We start from the raw sequence: 21,457 nt of genomic DNA, 5'->3' as shown, positions 1-21,457 counted from the left end.
GAAATGAATGGAACGTAATACCATTCCTTTCTAGTGAAAGAATAGTACAATATGATTATAGATCAGCTGCTGTTTTTGTAGCCTTGGAATAGTACAATGAGGATAGCCACACCAGCCTGCTAACTAACTAGTTTAAAACTTACTGTAATTTAAGAGTTCACAGGTTGTCTGATGGCAAAAAAAGCATCAGCATTGAAATGCTCGATGTTTAAGGCAAGAGGATCACCAAAGCTTCAACGTATCTTTAAGGAAGGAACGGAACGAGTAGAGAGATAGTCATAAATTGATGAGAAGAAACTGAGCTGGGAAAAAACCCAACACTATTCAAGCAAAAAAAGCAGCCAAGAGAAAATAGAGTCAGAAAGCGCAAGGTGAACAGTTGCAACACCAAAGGGTACTGCAAGAAAAGAACATGGTGAGGACACTGGTGTGCTTGTGCATTTTAAAGAACATAAAGAAATTGCACTCATATTTGCACATGAAGGCGAAAATATGTCTGTAGAGTTTTCTGTTACCGGATCAAGCTTGCTCAATCTATTCTTCAAGCCAAATGGAAGCCATGTAGCTGTGTTCTTCTCAGCAGGGCTTATTAGCTCAGGCTCAGTGCCACACTAACTGCAGTGACATAGCTTCTGGTTCACAGCTGACTCACGTCTGGCTGACTCAGGACATGGGCAGAAGGAAGCCATGCCTGCCTTGAAAAGACCCTGGTGATACAACAACTGTGCAAAGAAACCAACAATTACGTGTGCTTTTGCTTTTATGGATGTGTTTCTGTTGTGTTTCCTCATCTTCCCTGTGCCACTAGCTGCAGCCACTTTGCTGTGTGCCCTTTCATCTATTTCAGAGTCCATCCTTTCGATTCTTTCCCCCCCCTTTTTTGTTTTGGTTTTTCAGAGGTAGCCAAACCCAGGCCCTACCACACCATTACTTTCTTTGCACGCTGTATTTATCTTGAACCTGTTCATGGCTGTGGACTGTAAGCTCCTCAGCCCGTGGATGGTGTCTTCCTGCTCAATGATTACACTGCTTTGCAAACCAAAGCACTGGCCCTGTTAGGACATTTTGGAGCTAATCCAGCCAAAGTAAGATAATGAAAGAATCACCAGTATGATCCATAGTGACTAACACCATAAGCCAAAATCCTCTGGTGTATCATTGTCACTTTTTAGACTGTAAGTGCAACAAAGAAACTCTGAGATCTGTGACCTGTGTGGAAGAAGGATTTTGCTGTCATCCTTTCCACTGAGTTAGGTGGAATTAATTCCATGCCCAGGGCATGTGGGGGTGTGCTGAGGAGGGAGGGGAAGGGAGAAAAGCTTGCAGCTTCAGGAACAGATAGCCAAAGGATATGTAAGGATGTTTGTTTAAGGTTACAGTATGTACATAAACACATAGGTTCCTCGTGTTATCTGTCTTGAAAGAATAAAACAGTTAGGTTGAATACAGGAACCTGAGAAGTAGAGGCAACAGCAATTCAATACTCTTCCCTTATGAAAGTGGTCTGTTCTTTTTTAGAAAGATTTTAAAATGTTAACTACATTCTGCTGGGATGAACACCTATCATCGCGTTTGCTAGTACACAGGACATGTATTTGCTCTTAAAATACATTTCACCATAGGAATAAGAAATAGTGCCTTGGAATTACAAGCGTGTTGTAATTGACTGGAACTATAAGGTGTGTTATTTTATTGAATGCTCCATTTACCCCACAGATTTAGAAAAAGAACAGTAATAGCAAGTATTTCAGATAGGACGTGGGAAGGATCTATTTGGCATAAAGTTAGAGTTGAAGGCAAGAGAAACTGCTACTGTTAATGGTTAACGTTAGTTTCTTCCTATTCCACTTTCTATAAACAAGGTATTGCCCATACAAGCTCATTACTGTAAACTGAGCACATTTAAATTGGCAGTAAAATCAGAGTATTTACTCTAGTGCACAAATAAAGTACCTAGTCCCATGTTTTGGAACAGTTTCAAGTCTTGAAATGCAACAGCTGCCGGCTTTACAAGCAAAACCTTACACTTAAATAATTCACTTTTGAAAGTTTTAGGTGTTCAGTGTCAGGTAGTACCATTCAGCAGATATTCCTACCACCAAGACGCAGATTCTTTTGCAATAAATTTGCATTCACAGGGGCTTTTATAACTCTTCCAGCACTACTGACTCCAATGGCTGTTGGTTAAATGTATATATCCTTTACATTTAATCTGACTTTCATTATGGCCACTTCGTAAAAATGCCACGAAATGGACAACCGATGACACATTGCAAGAACAAGGAATCCCTGCAAAGCCTCAAACTGTTTTTTTTTCCCCTGCCTTATTTATAGTGACCATGGTAAAGGCTAACTCTAAATCAGGGAGAATATTTGACAGCAAATGTTCGTATCCATGGATTATATATAACCCATCCTCAACACCAGATGAAAAAGGGGTAACCCTAGAAAAAAGAAGGGCTTGCTTCCATGTAAATCATGCTACAAATTGGACAACACCCAGTGAGTTCATTGTTCAACCTCAATTGTGAAGGCTATTCACATTTACTATTCCCCTGGAATCAATGTTAATTAAGGCTGACTGGGGCTATAAATCAGCCTTTGGTTTTTACAACTTAATTCAGCATTAAGCATATGTATGTAAATAAAAGGTAACTGATTAACCACTTGAGTTTTCCAGGAGTTACTGAGGTAATTTGTTTTTGTTTGAGTCCTAGTGTTACCTTTGTGATTTGCAGTAAGGAAAAGAAAAAGTATATAGTATGTCATGTATTTGCTATGCGGTATTGTGAGAAGTTAAATAATCTGGCCTGTTTATTGTGCTATCAACAAAACCATGCCAAAATGGAAAGGGAAGAAGGGAACACTTGAAAAATTTTGTAATACATGAACATTTAGTTTGCCACCTACTCTCAGTAGAGCCAGTAACTGCAGTAGTGTCACAGGAGGAAGAGAAAAGGCAAACCTTCCTGTTTTACGTAGATGTCCCTGTCAGTACAGTGATTTGGCCAAGAACAAACCCAAGTGGCAAAACAGACAGTGTCTCTTGTAAGTGAGGAATCTGGCTGTAGCTGGTGTACAGTGGTCTAATGAGGAAACAAAATGCTAGTTGTTCACCAGCAATGCCGCCTCAGGCAACAGGCAGAACAGGGCAGCAGCAGAGGTAGTGGCTGGGTGAGGTGTGTATGTGTGTGGGATGGGGAAGTGTCAAACAGGCCTTACAGGTGCAGTTGGAAGCTGCCAGTTGTCCCTGTGAGCATGCCCTTGGAGTGTCATCATTCTTGTGAGATCTCATCCCAAACGTCTCCTGATAATTTCTGTTCCTTTCCAAATGAAAGATGGAGAGGGCATTGCATTTCCCTAAAAGGACAGGCACACTCCTCCTGGTACTGACAATAACCTCCTCCTCACACACACACTTATTATAGACCTTTTGATAGAACTTTGCAAGATGATGGTCCCACGACATATTTGCTAGGTTCAGATGCTGCCCATGGTTAACTGCATACAGCCACTGTTGCCGGAGTTCCATAGGACTAACCAAGGAAGCAGTCTGACCCATCCTACAGGGCACATGACTGTTCAGCGCCTTTGAGATACTGCATCATACAAAAAAGCACAGAAAGGAAAAAAATTCATGTAAAAAGTTATAATGTAAAAATTCAGGTTAATTTGAGACTTTACTGACACGTAGTGGGAAATAAATTATATACTGCATTTTGCGTAAGACCTGCATTTCAAAAGCATTATGCACTGAGTTGAATAGCATTTTTGGATGCTCATCAGTGTTGAAATCAAGCCAAGAGTAAATGCTTTAAGCATAAAACAAAGCAAATTAAGTTTTGCAAATAAACAACTACAATATCTTGTTTAAGTAGCCATCTGCCCCAGTTGGCTTACTAATAATTAGCAACTTAATGCTCATTTCAAACCATGCAGGTAATTGGAGTGATAAGTAGTCAAAGACAAAGGGAGGTGTATAAAACCAGGCTGAACAATCTAATCTGCAATGCAGTAGTAGCAAAATTTAGAGTAGGGAAAAAATGGATAGGATTTTGTGTTTTCATCACTATTTACCACTGAGGAAGTACAAAACAACTATCTTTGTGGGGGTGTGTGTATAAATATCATTCATTAAAACGCAGCACAGAACTAATACCTCCTTTGCAGCTCTTAGTTGAATGAGATTTGTTTCGTGGCACTGCAGATTCCCTCTGATGTTCACCAAGGGACTAGCCCTGGATTTGGAAAATGGAACTGATTTTTAAATTCACAGGGGATTCCTGTGTGCTCCCTGCCTCTCTTTTTTGTATTGTCGTCTCTGAAAACATACAGAAAAGTAATTTGGGCTCCTTTAGTTCATAAGAGTAATCAACACAGGTGGCAACAATGTAACTTTTTATTTCCTTTCTTGAAACTGTTCTCAAATCATGTGCAAGTGAAATGATGATCTACATACTTAATTCGCTATTGCTTAGTGATGATGTCATCAGACATTTTCTTCAGGCTCCCCAGCTGTATAAGTAAGAACTTCAGCCAGTGGACAGACAGTGGCCTAGCATTCAGCTCCTTAGAGGTGGAATTATTTTCCCATGGATTTAATAAACATTGGTTTTGTGCTGTTGCAGCTCCAGAAATGTTTTTTGGTACAGGAAGAGGATTTTAACATCCAAGTAATAATGGCTTCCCACAGGAGATATGGTTCTGGATGAATGGAGGAAGGAACGGGAATTTCTTAACTCAATTGATTTAGTAGCTGGTTATAGTTTCATTCCATCAAAGATCTTTTTTTCATATGTGACTTTCTCCTTAGAGAGCCTTTGACATTAAATCTGCAAGGATGGGGGAGGGGGCATCAGATGCCAGAGTACTTTATAAAAGAATCACAGCTGTTTGGCCCTCAGCGTCTTCTCATACCTGGAGGCATTAAGAAATACATAGTGGCCTTTTGGGGGGGGGGCGGGGGATCGGACACGACACACAACAATTTTAAAGGCATGCAAAAAATCCAGCAGCAGCATTTCACTTGGTAAATACTGCATAACATCACAGATACCGGGCACCTGTGCCTCAGTCTGGTCAGGAAATTTCATATCCTTTCCCATCTCGGAAACTTCATTTCTTCTCCTTTGGAAACATTTCAAGAGTCCTAACGATTAGTTGCCAGTCAGGGGTGCAGCTTGTTTATTTTCTCAAGCTTTGTTTTCCTTCACTTTTATGGCTGCCTTGATAGAACAAATCTCTCACATTCTAGCCAGAGCATGTTGTGGGGCACTCCTGTGACTGACTGGAAACCAACAGCTGGCTACAGAATCAGTGAAAACCTGGTTTATAAGTAGGCACTAGGAAATCAAAAGCCAACTCCAGAAGACCAACTGCTGACTGGCCAGCGATTGATGAGCAGGGCCATTTTATTTTGGTTTTAAGAAGGGGATTGTTCAGAAGAACAGCTCCTTGCTGGCAGGTCACAAATCATGACTAATGGGCCACAGACTTTGAGGCCAACCTACCCAAATATTCTCAGTGCAGAACCCTGCTTCTCAAGGCAATCTGCGGATGAGCCTTTCGTTGGGCAGTGCCAATGACTGCATCACTTTCCAACAATACACCTGCATAAATCAGGGCAGCCTGGCTTAAGCACACAAACAGAAATGGTTATCATGTCATTGCCTGCAGTTACCACAGAGCAGTACTGGTCCTACAGAATTTACCCAGATTTTGTTCTTGTAATGAGATGCCTTTCAACTGTGGAGGAACTGTAATTGTTTTGAGAAGAGTAACAGTGACCTGTACATGAGTAACACTGAACTTTGGACTAAACTGAATTCTTGCAAGCAAGCTACTGTGGACATAACTGGTTTTCAGCCGCTAGAGGTCCAATCCCACCCACAGTAAAATAAAATGGAAAATCCAACTGATTTCAGTGGGAGCTGAATTAGGCACCAGCTGACGAAAAGGAAACAACGGCAACAACCACCAGAGAAGTGTTTCTACTGGGAGACAAAGCTGTTTCACTGGAAGCTTGACACCTCTCTAGAGCCTGTGAGGTCTGCAAGGGCCAAACAAAAGCAGAACACATTGATTTTTATTTTTCTTTGACTGCTGGGTTGTCCTGGCTCCTTCCCGCTACTTACCTCACTGCCCCCCCCAAAAAAAACCAACCCAAAACAAAAAACCCACAAAATTGAAAAGGGAGAAGAGCTCGTTTCTAAAGCTGTGTGTGTTTTCGGGTGTTCAGTTTTGTTTTTTTTAAAAACTCATTTGGACCTCAGAGTCAGAAAGATAATGTCATGGCTTTTAGACACAGTCTACCGTAAACGGGGGTTTCCTTCACAAACCCAAGCTTCACAGACTTAAGACTTCAGAATGTACTGAGAAGGTTGGAGAATTTTAAACATTTAGAAACATACAACAGCAGGAGGATAAAAAAGTGGAATTGAAAAGAAAATCCAGAAGAAATGAATGAGGCTGCTCTAGTTTTGCTGTCAGCACAGCAGTATGTCAAAATCCAGCACAATTATGTTTATGCAACCCAAGCCCTCTGCCAAGGGCATATGCCTGGATGAGAAAACTAGAGTGTTCAGGTTCTCTGGATATAACTTCCAAGTAGCAAGACCTGAGCCAAGCCTACTGAAATCAGAAACAGTCCTTGACAACAGTGGACTTTGGCTCAGAAGCCAAGTATTTAAAATAGGTGAATACATCAAGGTCTCAGTGACATTTCAGCATGTGTAAATGAAGTCAGTGTTCAGCCTGGCAGACGTAAGCTGGAGGATTCATATGATCTAGCACCAAGTGGTGGCAGCTAATGCAGAAGCTCAGCCTCTTTGCAGTCCCTGTGGGGTGGGAGGAGAGGGAGAAGCTCCCCCTCAGGGCAGTACCCACCGCCCAGGCATGCTCAGTCACCCCCTCACCTGTTAAGGGCTTGTCTCTCCAGTGCTGTTGCACTGGCCCACTCACCTAGGCATCTTGATGAGGTGCTTAAAGGTAGATACAGCAGGTCCCCTGCTGAGCCAGCTCACAGCTAATATAGGTTTGCGGAGTGGTATGCTAGGGAACAGGCACAACAGAGGAGAAAATGGGGAATCCAGAGTCCTGAGCAGCAAATGGAATTTGAGAAAGGGCTTGAAGCCCTCTGTCAGTCTGCTGTGAAAGTGGAATGTAACATGATTTTTTTCTCCCCTATGTCCCAAATCCCTCACACCAAATGTTTGACCTGTCTGTCTTCCTGTCTTAATTAGTCTTCTCTCTTTCTGAGAGCTGGGTCTGTTCTTTTGCAAATGGCAGCACATCAGACGGGAAACCTGTCATGTTTATTTTCTAAGCTGTAGGGGGCACCCATTTGAAAAAACTCCCAGCTTATCTAAACGTTTTTGTTTGTATGATTTTGAATTAGGAAGTGTGAGTAATTAGTTAAGAAGATTAAATAAATCTTAACAACATGCAGTAGCATGCTTACTTTTCTCCTCCCCCCCCAAGTATTTCCTGCACAAAACCCAGGCTGCCAAACTGTGATGATACCCTTTTCTATTTTAGTTTCTCACTGTGCCATATGCTGATATAGCATCCGTTATTTCAATTCAGTCTCCTTAAAGGGATTATTTTGTGCCTGGTTGTTAAAGAAAATTAATCTAAAGAGAAGAAACTTCAGATTGTATTGTCTGTTGAACTATCCCCACCACAAACGTTTTACTCCTTTTAGCTGCTTTATTAAACCTTTGGGAAGAAACTTTTCTTACAGCACATAAAGGCTTCCTCAAAGTAATTCCTACTTTTTTCCAGTTAATTAATTTATCTGCTGCTAGTAGCACAATACAGGAGCAATAACACTTTCTCATAGCTCAGGTAATATTTCATGTATTCCTAAGAAACTAAGCTCCTAAGCTTTAATTATCCTTTCACTTGTGGAGCTTTCTTTAATTGCTGGAGAAGAACATTTACTGTCTTAGCACTGCATCAGAAGACAGTTTCTGAAGCCAGGATGACTAAAAAATTAAGTATGTTCTACATTTCCACTAATAACAAAGAAAAGCTGTCACTGAATGATCTGGGCAAGGATGGCAGTATTTTTTATGGAGTATGATCCTTGATGTCACTTACTGCAACTTAAAAATGAAATAAGTAAAGATTTCTAAAAATCCATTAAATCAGGGGTGGAGAGGAGAGAGTATTTGTTTACAGAATAAATTTTTGGGCTGTCGCAGGGCATTAATGAAGTTGTGGCTATTCAGAACTTGATCCTGGAAAGCCTTCCACAAGGACTCATTTGAAACAGTGGGAATGAGAAGGGGTTTTTACAAACAAGGCTAGTATTAGCCTGTATAGTTTTCCTGTGTTTTGCATTGTTTGTGCATTGCAAGTCTTGTGTGCTCGTTACATGGGACATAAAGCAGTGTGGTGTATTTATTTGTACATGGACGGCGTATTCTGCCATTTAAAAGAATCTAGCAGCTCATCACTTGTAGGTAACTGCCATTTTAAATGTTCATCACCAAACAGCAAGTTCTTACTTAGGAATTAGCTATGCTGCATAAATAAATACTCCTACTGGGATTTCAGATGCTACAGGCAACACAGAAAAATACAATGGACAAATTTATTTGGACTTAAAAGCTCCATCTGAGAAAATTACCTTACTACACATGAGAAATTGCTGGAATGTCAACTTCATTTGCAGTGGCCCCTTATGGCCTGATCACCCCTCCCTGGCACGATAAATCACTGGCAAGATCCTTACCTTAACACATTTGATCTGCGCTCAGCAAGACTTGGTTTTGATGTGAAGAACTCCAGATCTGTTAGGTCAGAGACAAATAGCAGAGCCACTGACCTGCGAAGTGCTAACTCTATATTAGACCCAAGTAAGCAGCCATAAGCTCCTGGGAAGTTTGCCTTCACTTCTACTTTGCATCCCGAATATTTTCAAATATTACTGTTAACATGTTTTGCTAAATGGTGCCAGTGACATTTCCTTTCATGTTATTCTGTGTGTACAGAATACAAAAAGTAAAACAAACAAATAAGCAGGCAGTATGAGAAGCATTATCTTGGATAAATTGTTAGAATTATCTGCACTTTAGGGGGACATGAAATAAAATTCAGTATTTATCAGGTTTTTTATTTCATTTACAAAAATGGCTTACACTGGCCCTTTTCTACCTAGACCATGCTTGCTAATATCATAATATTCACCAATATGCACGTTAAGGTCAAAGTGCCTGTATGTACATGTCTGTACACACAGAAATTCAAACTACTCCTTAAAAAACAAAACAAAACAAAACAAACAAACAACCCAGCTCGTGACATTTGCATTCAAAGTCTGAATTTTCACAAAGACCAGCTTTGTGGCCACTCAGTTTTGCGGCCTTGGTTTGAAACTATTCCTTATTGTCCTGGCTAAACAGTCACTTATCTCTACAATAGTAAGCAGAAGTGTTAGTCTACCAGAAAATTGGATGTTCTTAATGGGCTTTGGGGGAGAATAGCTTTGCATCATCAGCATTAAGTTAAATCACATTAAGTACCCACTTACAACATAGGGATTACCACTTATGACATCTTTGGTGAAAGCCTTTAAAACAAATTGTTGTGTTTGTTAGAAGAAGATGTGAGATAACAATTCCCAGGAGTCTGATTTATAAACCCTTTTTCCTCTTCAGTAAGATCCAAAGGAACCCAATACCTCTCATTCAATGCTGCAATGAAATCTCCCAGACTGGAAATTCTTTTCAATAAAAAGTCTTGGGAAATACTGATTTATTTACTTAAAATATTATTCTGGAGAGAAGAAACCTTTAGCTAGATTCCCTTTCCTCAGAGTTCAAGTCTAATTTATCCTCCGGTTCCTTCTGTTGACAAGCCATTTACTTTAAATATACAGAACTGGAACAGGTCATTCTACTTTTTATTATTCATAAGGCTGACTGGGGAGAACTGGGCTTAAGCTGTCAAAGTATCCTGCTGTGTTTGGATACCTGACAAATTTACACCCCAAAGTACAGTGTGCTGCTAAGACTAAAACTGGATGTGAAGAGTTCTTGCAAGAGCTGATTACAGTCCCAAGCAATTAAAACACTTCAGGATTTAGCAAAATAATGCCAATATTTAATAGAGTTTAACATTTTTATGTGACTGGCAAGCTATTCTGTATAGAGATGTAGGCCTGCATGAAAAATGAGCTCTTCTATTCACCTTTAAATAGAAGCAGACTAATAACGTTGAGTGTGTAAATTAAAAACATGACCCTCACCTTTTGCCAAATGTGTAGCATTAAAAAAGTGGACTAAGGCAAAACCAAAACCTAACTAATGCAGAGATTTTCTTAAATGAGCAAATTAGGTTATAAGTCTTGTCAATAAAAAGCCTTCCTTAAAAGCAAATGTCATGTATGCAGTCCTGAGAAATTTTTTCCCCCATTTCCTTTAAAATTCATGTTTCTCTTCCCCTTTCTAACCAAATTCCCTTTTTCTCTACTGGAACCCTTTGTAATGATACCAGAATGTGGGCAAGCCTCATTAGTCTCCCTGCTGTTTACAAGACACGATTTATGTTCAGTGTAGTGAACACAATGACACGTGATCACTAAATGGCTAAAACCACCATTAAGACTTTAATCTGAGAAATTTTTCACCCAAACATTGCAAATACTATTGGTGTGTAAAGGTATGAAAACCAGTATTAATTACAGCAAACATGTCACCCAATGCCCAGCTTTCCGCAAGTATCCCAATAACTAGCCATGTGTGAAGGTTAATTTCATGCAACCTTTGGTAGTTATCTGGTATAAGGTATGTTGCCAATTCAATCCATTAAGTAATAACAGAATTCTCATGGGATCTAGCTGAAGTCAAATGTTGTTATTCCAGGTTCACTGCTTCTAGCCTCCCTGAAGACCATTTAGGCAAACAGCTGGAAGAGCTGACTACAAAGGTTCCCAGTCACAGGAAACCACTCTAGGAAAGCAGGTAAAGGCTTCTAACCAGGAAATAAGTTATCAAGGATTTGTTCTGTTGCTCCCTCAAGGAAAGTGAACTGAGACAGACAGCAAGAGCATGAACCCATTTGTGTTTCAGCTAGACTCCAAACATTAAAAGCAATTGTCTTGGCTGATGGGAGGAAGAGCTGTGCTGTACCAGTCACTGGGCATGTTCTGCACCAGGCTCTGGTTGTCATCTAAATGGCAGGGCCTGCCTTCTCTTCCCATGCTGAAGCACCTTACTAAAACAAATCCTTTGAAAAGTGAATAGAAACAATACCAGAGACAACAACCTGGACTTCCAGTACTGTCACTGCATTGTACCAATGGAAATACTACTCCTCCTCCTAATGGAAAAGAGTACAGAGGGGAGCAACACCACAACCTTCAGCTTCATTCGAACTCATTATGTAGATCTTCCAGCAAGGAGGGCACAGCCTCCCAGACAACACTCAAGGGAACAAAAACAGAGAAACTCCTGATGAAGTGACACAGAAAGAGAGCAAAGTGCACAAAGAAAGGGGTCCTTCCATCCATACTGTGTGTGCACATACAGGTGAGTGCACAGAAAAGTGTGCAATTAATAACCATACAGAACTGGAGACATGCATCCATATGCAAACACTAGCTCTGAAATTCATCTGTATTTCCATTTCCCAGAATAGTACGTACAGAAAAAGAGATTTTATCTTCTAGTAGTCTGGCTGGTTTAGCAAGAAATCCTGCCTCTGACACTGACCTACTGCCTGAGTTTGTCATGGTTACACTCCCACAAATTTAAACTCCCCCATCTGTGAAGGAGCCTTGTCACCAGTTTTACAGTGAGACTGAATCAATTAATGCTTTCTAAAAGCCTTGATGGAAGGAGTAAGAATATTAACACTTGCTGTTGAGTGATGCTAGCTAAAAATGTCTTTAGTAACGTAACAAATGGATTTTAAAATCACTATCAAAGGGCTGGACCACCAAGCCTAGGTCATCATCAGCACAGCTAACCCATTTAGTGTTAGACTCATATCACAATTTCAGATGGACAAGTGAAAAAGTAGAGCTTGAGTCTCACCTCTCTGGAAAGCAGCATCCCACAGACATCACAAAAGACAGAAGAGGCTGTTAAGTAGCTGTGGTAAAGAAAGTGTGATAAGGACAAGAAGAGGAAGACCAACAAAAAACCGTCAAGCACTGATGGAAAAGGGGGTGAAGGCTTAGCCAGATGTCCTGAAGAATGTGTGCATGTTTCTCAAGGTCCGTGCAGGCCATTCCGGTACAGGACTGCTGCAACCTTACGTCACAGAAATTGGAGAGAATAAAAAAAACCCTTGATTTGGAAAGGCAGGTGGTAATTTCTTGGTAGTTTCTAACTACTCAGGAACAAACTCTGTTACAGCTGGAAAAAAGCACATAAGCAAACGTAAAATGCATATGTTATGGTATACTGGTAAGTTTTGAAAATAGCCAGTGGAATCAGGACAGTGCTTTTATGCCTAGATGCAAAGAACATTTAAAATAAACTCCAAATATGTTTCAAACAGCAAAATTAAGTGGTTCCTTAAAAAAATATGATCTATGTATCCAACTGGCAGTTACATAAATGCCTTCTCAAATGAATTTGACAATGCAAAGAAGTATTAAAGCCAGTTTAAATCTAATTTCTATTTTAAGGACTTTTTACACTAGCAGAGTGGTAAATGAGAGAGAGGTGCATTGTCATGAGAAGTGCTTTAGTGGTTGAGCTGAAAAGACTTTACAGGGGTTTTCAACTAACTACATCATGATTTTCATCTAGGTAATCCTATAGTTAGGAAACAAAAGTGCAAGTGCCTGTAAACCAGCATAAGAAATCTAAGTGTGAAAATGGGTTATCTGGACTGTATCACAGAGAGGAATAAGACTAGCATTTTTTGAGCATAAGGAGATGAGAATTATCAGAGGCATACCCCAATTTCCAGGTATAATCTACAGAGGGAGGACAAGTCAGGCTACAGAGAGGGGGGAGTAGCTCTGTGTGCAAGGAATGGCGTGGATATTTCTTGGAAGAGAAACACATAATGTAGACCCACAGATATAGAGCCAGTGTAGATCATGAAGGAGAATAGCAGGAGTGAAGTACTGACTTCTGGATAAAAGCAACTGAAGTGACATTGGAGTGGCACTGAAGTGGAAAAAGAATACAAAGGCAATAAGGCTGATACAAAAGTAACTGCCTATTAATTCAGTGAGAGCTGCATTGACATAGCATCTAGAGGACACAGTTTTCTGTATCCTAATCTAAACAACATTTTACATAGTCCTGTTGAGGACTAAAAATTGTGTCTGAACCCCTGAGAAATGGTTACCACATAAATAATTTCAGCTTCATTGCAGGAGAGAAACACATGAAGAAGCGCTACTCTCTGGGATACTAAACTTCAAGAAGCAACTTTTTTTAAAAAAGGAAGTAACTTAGAAACTCCCTGCTTGAAGCTAGGAAATTAAAATCCATAGAATCAGCATGGAGGCTTAAAAACGTGAAAGAGTCAAAGAAGATTTGCATTCCCAGGGCTAAAAATGGGAAGCACAAGCAAGAAAATAAATGGGGTGGCTAAGCAGGAAGATAGAAGAGGAAACATAGGCCAAACAAAAAAAAAAAAAAAAAAAAGAAACAAAGTGCTAACTTTAAAAGGCTGCAGAACACAAAATGAAAATTAAAAATTGCTACTAAATATTCTGAAGAAAAATACCAAAAAGATAACACAAGTAAAACAGCCAAGCGAAGCCTAAGTTTAATAAATAAGCAACTATAGGCTGTGGGGAGAGGCAGTGGATTCCAAAACCAACCTGGCTAAGAAAGGTATAAAAGGGAGACTGAAGATATTTCCAGAAGTGGTTTCTCACTTGGGGGGATCTTAATTTGGCTATACCGAGGTAAATTATATTTCTAGCCAAAATTTAATATGTATTATAGGACCAAGGGAAGAAATGCAGAGCCATTAGTTGGAACACTAGAAGATGACAGGTGAAATACTTGATCTGGGGACTCATCTTTAGTAAAACAGTAACACCAGCAATACAGCGAAAATCATTTAGAGGCCATGTCCAAGACGAGGGTGCTTCAGACCCAACTGTGCTGCAAAGGGTTGAAAGAAAGTTCCTGAAAGAAATCCCAAATGCTAATGCATCTCAGTTCTTCCACTTTTGAAAAGCTAAGGCATCTGGAATTGCACAAAAGGGCACTAAGGCTATACCAGGGTGGTGGGTAATGACGATGATGTATTAAGTGGTGTTTTTCCCACTGAAGCATGAGAACACAAGGCCGCAGCACAGGCCTGGAAGGACCTTCCAGCTGGAGAGATCATATTTCAGATGAAATGTAGACCTGAGGTTCTGACCAGCTCTGTCTAGTCACTTGAGGCCACATTTAAGGCATGCTGACCTATTCACAAGAGGGGAAGACCAGCTTTTATATGACAGTCAGCCAATACCTGTGTTTACCTGAACTAGTAAATAGCTCTGCTTTGGAAATAAATTAGTTTCACTTTAGAGTGAAGTCTTTACCTGTGTAAATACATGTGTTTGGAATTTCTGTAGAGAAAGGCACTTTCTGATAGTTTCTGAGTGAAAACTGAGGGATTTTGTGCAATCATTGCAAGATGACCAGAGCATGGTAAGAGGACTGTGTCTCCTTGGCATCTTCTTCCCATCCTAGTTCAGCAAAGAGGCTGCAGGCTGGTTTTTTGTGCAACACTTCCTACAGCTTTGTGACTTGCCAAATGGATTTTTTTGTAACTCACTTATTTTAAATTGGGGTATATTGGAAATCCACATGGAAATTAGCGAAGTATATCCTTTCTGTAACCAAAACACCTGCTGTAGGCCTCTCCACAGCTGTCCCACTGGCATCCCTTTAGATTCTGAGTTCAATTCAGAGTCTTCATTACCTATGAATCCCTCACAGATTAAGGTCTATATACTCTAGTGGTCAGTGCGGTTCCTGTGTTTTAATCTCCAGCTGAGGTCAACTGAGATTGAGCTGACCTTAAACATTTTCATTTGGGTCACAGAATTTTATGTGGATGGTTCTCTGTTCTGAAGTATTTTCCCATTTCAGTCCAACAAAGCTGGAATGTATTATGTTTCAAGGCATAAGGTAAAAATCTAGTTCACTAGGCTCTCTGGGAAAGGAACAACCTTCAAGTGAACAAGGATGAAGTTTTTTTTTTGTCAGTTGGAGAGTATTTCAGCAATGCTATTGCAGCAATGCTCTGATGCATCATACTTTTAGTAATGAAGTGCTCCTACATTTAAAGCTTAATTACACTGCGTAACATAAAATTGATGTGTTGTATTCATGTCACAAAGGTAGAACACTATTAAAAGTAACAGAAATGCTGCTCAGTAGAAATATTGTTTTAGACAAATTCCTAAATACATAACTTGTGTTTTGGAGAGAAGCCAATTTGGTGTATGCAGTCTGAACAGGAATTCCTCTGTTAATCTGAGTAAGCACGAAAGTAATGAATGATTGGGCCCTTAGATGGCTATCATGTTTTAGACTTCATCTTTCTCCACATAATACTTAGTAGTAAGTCTTCACATAGGTATTTATCGACTTATTTGCGCTTCAGTAGGGATGCTAGCGCTTGTTTGAGGATTTCTCACTAGGGGACTACACAGAACTGCAACTTTCTGAAGATTTTTTTTTAAAACCTTTACACGTCTGTGCTTATGTTACATTTACATAGTGTCCTTATAACGTTGTCTCTGTATAAATGCATTTTTTGTCTCCCATTTCTCTCAGGTGAATTAAAGTTTACATTTTGGTTACTTGTTTCAGAGAGTGAATTCTGCCTTAAAAAAAAAAATAGCAAAATGTTACAGTTCAGTCTTAGGAAAGATAGCTGCAAAACTGTAAAAGAAGAAATGTGACATATGCAGGATCTGACTAAGAATTTATGATATGGACCACTGAACTCATCTTTTGTCATTTATCTCTGTAAACCTGCAAGATTTGTTGGAATATAGTTAGTCAAATGAGGAGCCAAGATGAATCAGTGGATATAATTTATTTAGACTTTAAAAAGGCTTTTGATGATAAAGTCCTTAGCAAGAGGCTATTAAGGAAAGTTAGTAACCATATGGTGAAAGATAAAGTCCTGCCATGGACTAAAAAGTGGTTAAGAGATAAGATAAAAAGACTGGAAATAAATGGATAATTCTCCCTGGAAAGAGGTTAATAGCAAGGTGTCCCTTCATTATTGTGACTAGCAATTGATATCTTGGTTCACCTGCTTTTGCAGATAATTAATAGTAAGGTACATAGTTTTCAGATGAAATTATTCGGATTAATCAGACTACTGAAGAACATATCACTAGGGCTGAAGTTAAAAGGCATTTGGGCAACTCATGGGTAGATGAAATTTACCAAAGGTAGTAAATGCAAAGCAAAGCCCGTTGGAAGGAAGGGTTCAAATTACTTTTAGATGCTGGTATGTTCCCAATGACTTGCAATGCCTATGGACAGCTTACTGAAGGCAACTGTTAATGTGCACGGTAAAGAAGGGAAGACAAACGGATACAGTGGCTCCATTGTGTGGTGCTCCCAGGAACAAAGCAGTTTATAGCAGTGAATAACTTCAAACTGACAGAGCCCATTAAGGTCTGTGGGGAACAATTCTGCGTGGACAGGGAGATGGACAGGCTGAGCAGAGATGAGCAAGAATTTTTGGACTGTTGGGATTTTATCAGAAAATGCAGATACATCAAGAAATTTAATATGGAGATGTACCAGGATTGGTGAAGTTCTGTGGGGAATGTTTCTGAATGGAATGGAAAATTAAAAAGGGTTTTTTGGTTTTTTTTGATGTCAGAATGAAGGTGTGCTTTCAAGACACATTATCCCAACTCAGTAGTCCTACAGTTAGGGCCAATGCCTAGAGAGCCATAGATCTTGGATCAAATCCTTGCTCTGTCCGACATCGTGAGTATTCTTGGAGCAAGGACCTGAATCCTGCATTTCCTCCATAAGGGTCCTGCCCACTGGGCTATCGAGTTGATATCTCTCAAGCCTCATAAATACTTACAAGTGAATTATCCAACAGGAGAGAATGTGAGACTCTTTCCAAGGATAGCCAAGGGTGAATAGCATCCAAAACTGGGACCTATCCACCGTCAGAAAGTAGGGATCCGTATTCAGGTTTCTGCCTTGTTTGTTTCAGAGCAGGAGTATGAATTTGGCTGCTCTTCAACTCAGGCAAATGCTCTGATTATTACTGACCTTCTGGTTTTGCTGTGCAAATAATTATATGCATCTTTTGTACTGGAATACGTGAAATCATAAACATCTTTGCAAAGATAAGAAAAACACGAATTGCATAGCTCTTTTCTTTCAGTGTACCATCTGACCATATAGACCGGACAAAGAGAAGAAAATTTCCTGCTAGCCAGCAATATAGTATTGTACAGCTTGATGCATTAAGCCAGTTTGCATTTTCAGTTTCAAGATTCAGTCGTTCCCTAAAGATTCAGCACAGTAAGAAGTCACTGCTACAATAGTTACCTACTCAGTAATATAGCAGTTATCTAGTTGTTGCCAGTTGCTGTATTTTTAATGCTTTTGAATTAACAAGGCTATAGTAGCTGTATTGGAGCTAAGCAAAGGCAGGGGACTGGATATGCATAAGACTACAATTGTTTCTTGATCCCTCATACAAAACCTGGGTAAATTGGGTTTGTGCAGAAGACCTTAAAGGTTTGGGAGGAAAGAAAGAATCCTATATTAAGACTGTTAATTGGAAAGAAGTACATAAATAGTCTGCAATTCCTATGGGTTGATGGATTGTAATACTACCTACAAAGTATGAACACACAAGAAGATAATTCAAACTGTAGATTTAAACAACATTAAATCTAAATACAGTATATACCCTAAAACTTGATATATAATGATACAGAGGGACATATCTAGTGTCAGCATCAGATGCTGAAGTGTTCCACAAAGGGGAACACTTGTGTGACTTACTAAAACCACTATGAAAATACTTTGCAAAGCAGATTTGATTATACCATAACAAAAGGATAGCCACATCCTGCAAACACCTTTAGCCCCTCAGAGATAGCAGGAGGAAAATGCTGCAAAGGGCTTAATCCATTGGGCTGATTCCATGTCTGCTGTCAGATACTTGGGAGATGCTCAAGTCTCAGGAGGGAGAATGGAGTTTTGTAAGAGCATGAAAGAAGGAGGCATCAACATAATACTAAGCTGAGAACCCTCTAGTCACCCTCAGAGGCTATCAGGTTCTTACAGCCATCAACTCAGGGGGGTGCTTCCTGTGCAGAACATAACGTGTCCTTACTGGACATCATGCTACAATTTGTCTCACACATCTGATATTTCTGGAGCAGCCTATTCTGGGAGACTTTCTTGCATGAAGTTGACATTTGTAGAAGTATGACTTGTTGCCAGGTAGAGGGCTGGATCCCCTTCCTACCTACATGATCCCTTCCGTGTGGAGCACAGCATTGCCAACATGCTCCTGTCAAGTCTGAGGAGGGCTTGCTGCGCCACAGGGCTGCAGAATAACCTAATTCCATGCAATACTGGAAGATCGCCCATTCTGCAGATGCAATCCCTCTCCAAATGTTGATGTTAAGAAGTAGAGAATTAAGAACTCATCACAATGACAAGAGATATAATCTTGCATGTAGCAGTTTTAGTACTTGCTAACCACACAGCAAAACTTTACCCTGCATGCTTGAACACTCATCTTCATGTCTGGGTTACATCCTATTCATCAATTCTTACTACACACATCTGAAATGCTTTTCACAGAGACCACACCAAGGTATTAGAAAACTGGGAAAAATATTTCTAATGGCTGTTTTTTTAAAGAGCATAGGCTGACTCCCAGTATTGAAGTCACAATAGATACTGCTGCACATCTTACATAAAAACATGTCATCGTGTAATTTTCGGCACTAATTAAATATAATTTTTCTGACCAACGAAAAACTACATTGCCTTTGCGTGCTATATCAGGTCTACCAGTCAGAAGGACTTAACACACGGTTTTCTGCTCACTTCAGTAAAGCTACAAGAGCAATATTTTCACAAGTTTCAGTAATTCTGCTAAATAATTGAATACATGAAAATTACATGGGTAGTATTTCTTTTACCTATGTTCTTGGAAGGAGCTTTCATAGCAATTCCACGGATAATGTACTGTTTTAAAGATTAATGAATAATAATGTACTTTTTTCCACCACATATTACAAAGCTTTTACAAATCTCCTTTAGGGACTCCTGGAATTTTAACATGTTCTATCCTAACCCTAATGGCCTTTTTCCCAATTTTAGAATTCCAGAAATGGAATTTAGTTGGCAAAACATATTTTAAAATTACTTCACTTCATTTAAATGTTCAAAGGTACCTCTATTTTTCATACAGAATTAACTCCCAAATGGTTAAGATTTTACATTCAGAGACAGCTGTAATAAGCACTTCAAGAATTCTGTGTCCTGGTTGTGTATTTAAAATTCTCAGCTAACAAGCAGAAGAGAGGCTGCTAGGAATGCTTACAGATGTCTGATGTTATAAGGTTTGGGGCTGTTGTTTTTTTTTTTTCCTTTGCTAAAGTGCTTTAGTCCAATGTTATTTACTGTTTATGGAAGTTGTCATTTAAGACATGAAATGACCACTCCTCCAAAAGAATGAATCAAGTTACAATCCATAATTTCATTTTTTACTGTTTTTCTTTGTAATAGGTGGGAAAGTGGATCCTGGATAAAAGTCCTGCCCAAGACAAGACTCCAAGCTGAAGACTCCAATTATCTATAAATCACTTGTGTTTCCTAAAAGAAAGAGAAAAAGGAGGAAAAGGCGAGACAGACAGAAAAACAGAGACAGAGGATATGCCAAGTGAAATACTCGATACCTGTCCTAACCCAAACTTCTCTCAGAAGCAACAGGGAGTTTCCTGATATCTCAAAACAAAGCTTAGAAGAAACATATTGCCGTTGCTTTTGTCTTAATATTGAAATAAAATAACTTTCTTTTACTTGTTCTGTTAGTATAAAATGTGTAACATCTTACATGTTTCTGACATGATGGCACTACATATTCTAAATTATTAAAGGTTACTGTCAAGCTTACATTGTCACAGATAGGAAGATATGATTGCTGATGACTGTTACCTTTTCAAAGATTTTTAGAACCAATGCTCCAGTTGTAGAGCAGAGAAGCACAAGTACCCTTATTCTGCAAACCAAATATAATACTACTCTCAAGTATTATCCACCGAACACTCTGAAAGCATATTTTACACTGAAACCAGCAATAAACAAAATTCATGCCAAATACTATTTGAACAGTATGATTGCTCCCAAAGTGTAACACTACACCAAATAACTACACTCCTTATTTAAATTATTTTCAAAGAAATTCTATGCAAGAAACCATATGCATCTTTTAATTTGCATGTTGCAGTTTGCATTGAAATGTAATGAAATTAAAATAGTTGACTTTCCTCTGAAACATTCTTCTAGAACATGGAATTACTGTAACAAATTAGAAGACAAATTAGTTTTGGCACCCGCTTAAAAAAGAGAAAAGATGAAAGCTTTTAAAGTGATGATATAGAGGAAAAAATTACACTATATCAGTGAAAATAAGTTTCCTATCAGCTTTAAAGCTCCTGAAGTTGTATTTCCAGTAGATAAAAATGTTATCACCTTTTTCCAGTGCTGATATGCTTATTTTCCTATTAAGTTACTCAGTAATTAGAAACAGTCTGACACATTGTAATCTGTTTATACATTTGAAACTTCTCCAAGAAATAGGAAAACATTCTTTGACTAAAGAGACTAAAGATGCAAAGATTCAAAATATATAAACTAATTTAAAAATTCAAGTTGCATTTACAAACAACTGTTCTTAAAGCCCATTTCAATTGACAAAAACAATTCAGTCCCATAATACACCATAGAATACCAGCAGATTTTTCTGCATTGACGCAATGGGTTTGCTCCTAACCCGCTCTTTATGAAAATCAGTCTTAAAGGCTAGTAGGAAAGAATATGCCCTCTCACAATATTGTTCAAGGGTGTATTCAAGTATTATGGAAGTTCGTAGAGACCTGTTCCAGTGCTGTAACAACCTAGTAGCACTGAGTCCTCCAGGAACTGTAAGAAGTCCCTTGGGCACACAGGGTAATTCAAGAACGAAAACATTTTTATTTTCTGATTGAGATATACAGGTATGTATAGTAACTTCCTCTGAAGTACATGAAAAGCAGCTGAAACATATTCGAGAACTACTGATTTTACACTGAAAATAAACCCCAACAGCTCTGTAGAAAATACTACATTTAAAGAGAAGTGTCAAAGCCAGTCCCAACAGATCTAATTTGCTTTTTTATTATCCTGTGTTTTTTCAGACAATTACAGGGTAAAAAATCTGTTTGCTTTATTACAGATTCAAGGCAGTCTTTTAGTAGTTTTTTATC

The 21,457-nt window shown here is 39.1% G+C and overlaps 1 protein-coding gene across 2 annotated transcripts in view; it reads right to left on the bottom strand.

Annotated features, from left to right (window-relative positions):
- Positions 1-21,457, bottom strand: part of ALDH1A2 (aldehyde dehydrogenase 1 family member A2) — a 56,442-nt gene that overhangs the window by 33,502 nt on the left and 1,483 nt on the right. The gene's annotated exons all lie outside the window — the stretch shown is intronic.

The sequence above is a fragment of the Phalacrocorax aristotelis genome, chromosome 7, assembly GCF_949628215.1.
Source record: "Phalacrocorax aristotelis chromosome 7, bGulAri2.1, whole genome shotgun sequence".
In the NCBI taxonomy this organism is placed as follows: Eukaryota; Metazoa; Chordata; class Aves; order Suliformes; family Phalacrocoracidae; genus Phalacrocorax; species Phalacrocorax aristotelis.
This window is presented reverse-complemented; position numbering and strand designations above follow the sequence as displayed.